The sequence below is a fragment of the Ursus maritimus genome, unplaced genomic scaffold (genome assembly GCF_017311325.1).
Source record: "Ursus maritimus isolate PB19 unplaced genomic scaffold, ASM1731132v1 scaffold_14, whole genome shotgun sequence".
In the NCBI taxonomy this organism is placed as follows: domain Eukaryota; kingdom Metazoa; phylum Chordata; class Mammalia; order Carnivora; family Ursidae; genus Ursus; species Ursus maritimus.
In genome coordinates this window covers 68,954,068-68,956,598 of record NW_024423786.1, presented here as the reverse complement: position 1 = coordinate 68,956,598, position 2,531 = coordinate 68,954,068, and positions in this window count along the sequence as shown.

The window sequence follows — 2,531 nt, the reverse complement described above, 5'->3', positions numbered from 1 at the left end:
CTGGTTTCCTGTTACTGTTTTAAATCTGGCTAGTTGGCAAATTGGAAATCACATATCTGGTTTGCATTCTGTTTCTATTGGATGGCACTGGTCTAGAAAATCAACAAAAAATCCAGCCTGATCCGTGGCGTCTGCCGATTTCTGTGGTGTAAACACTCCCTTGGTGGCTGATTGAAAGCTGTCAGCCCAAGGTCACCGAACAGGGAGTTGTGAAGAGAGGGGGACAGAAGCACACGATTGTACAGGGTCTCCGCCCCACAGATACCACAGATGCAAGGAGTGAAAGTGTACAGATGACAGCAAAATGTCACATAGGAAGTGCTTAGTTTTGAACACTACCTTTGTTTTTAACATTTTAATTTTATAGAATTTTCAAGAATGTTTAACAAATGAATGGCAAAATTACGATTTGACAGTTGGCTCTTGAGAGTAGCTTCCCATGGGAGGGTTTTGAGCAGAGGACGTGATCAGACTTGGGATCCCTCTGGCTGCTGTGTCGAGGACAAGTCAAAATCATTAAGAGATCGGCATTGGCAAGAGATGAAGGGGCTCCAAAGTGAAGAGTTGCTGGCGACGGCGGGGCTGGAGTGGTCCAGCTTGGTGTCCGCGTGCTCACTGGTGCAGTGCCCCCCGTGCCCACAAGGCGGCAGCAGAGTCCAAGCGACTGTGCTTCAGAGCGCGGCAGGGGACTGCCGTCCCTCGTCCCTCGGTTTGGATGGGGAGCTAAGGCCTCATCGGCAAGAACTTAGGTTCCCCACTGCTTCTGCCCTGCTCAGCCTGGCAGGGCACCCAGGCTGGGGTGTGGAGGGGACCCGACTCACCAGGGCATGATCCGGTGAACCTCTGCAAGCGCCTCTGCCCGCTGCCTTGGGCACTCCTGCTGGAGGCTGCCTTCTCTGGCCCCCACCCAGTCTCCTCAGGGTTGCCCCTGGGCTCCCGAGACCCCTGGCTTGCTTCAGCACAGTCCCAAGTGTGCTGTGGTCCCATTGTGTCCACTCCAAGCTGGGAGACTAGGACCCAACTCCCCACCCTCTCCTGGACTCTGTGAGTGCGGCCCTTTACAAGGTGTCCCAGTTTATTCTCACCACAACCTCCAGTACCTTCCTCGGGGCCTAACTGCTACATACTAGCTGTGTGACTTTGGGCAAATTACTTAACCTCTCTGACCTTGGTTTCTTCTTTTGTAAAATGGGTTTAGGATTAAACGAATGACGGTGCCTGGCACAGATGAAATGCTCAGTGTTAATAAATAGTAGCAATTACTGTTTGCCCCCATTCTGCAGATGAGTAAACTGAGGCCTAGAAAGGTGACATGGCAGAGGCAGGATTAGAACTTGGGGCCACAGGAATGAAGCACAGAGAAGCCTACCACAGGGTCAAGCTGAAGCCTCAAACGTGACACTCCTGCAGGGGTCAGGCGCACGTGACTGCCCAGGTCCTGTGGCCCAGTGCGAGCTGAAGAAACGCCCAGCTGAGGATCCAGACTCTGAGTCCTGCCTGCACCCGGAGGAGGAGCACTGGGCCAGAGGTCCAGAGACCAGGCACCTCTCTCTCAGCCTGTTGCCTCCCCTGTAAAATGAGGGCGGGCTGGGTCTGCTCCAGTACTCCCCCTACTTGTCTGGCCTTTCTTTCACTGAGGCCCAGCGCGCTGTTTGTGGACGGAGGTCCCCAGGTCCCCTGGCCCCTTGCCTGTCTGGACCCTAAAAGGATGCCTTCAGAGCCAGCTTCATACTGTGCGGGATGAGGTGCTCCCTCCTCCCCCACCCCTAGGCCCAGGCTCCCCAGTGGCCTCTCCGTCAACCCCCCACCCACCTTTCTCCCATCCCAGGCCCTGCCCACTCCCCCACCCGCAGCCCACACCGCTGCAGGAATTCTTGGGCCTGCCAGGCCCTTGGAGGAACCGCCAGGAGGAAGCTGCGTGTGTGGTTTGGGCAGCAGAGGAGGGTCGTGGCCTCAGCCGGGATCTGGGCCAGCTCCTGGAAGGCAGGGCCTGCCTCCCTCGGCCAGGTTTTCCTCCCCCTCCCTCGCTGCTCTTACTCTGCCTCCCTTTGGGGCTTTCCCGTGTCACCCCTCCTTCCCTCTTCCCCCCTCAGGTGGCCTCGGGCAAGTCACTTCTCTATCCTTAGCTTCCATTTACTGTCTGTAAAGTGGGATCATCCTTGTACCCCCCTCCAGCGTTGTTGCAAGGGTTCCAGCAGATAAAGCACAGATGTAACATTTACTGGGGCGCCTGCCTCTGAAGACGCCCTTGATGCATGCCAGCCTGGCTTAGGGACATCCCTGTCACCCACCTGCCTCTCCACATGCCATCCACCGTCCTTTTCTGTGGATGTGACTCCTAAACAGTGTGGATTATTTTTTATTTTATTAAACAGAGTGTGGGAACAGGGGAGGGCAGAGGGAGGAGAGAGAGAATCCCAAGCAGGTTCCATGCTCAGCCAGGAGCCCGTCACAGGGCTTGATCTCACAACCCTGAGATCATGACCTGAGCCGAAATCAAGACCCGGATGTTTAACCGACTGAGCCACCCA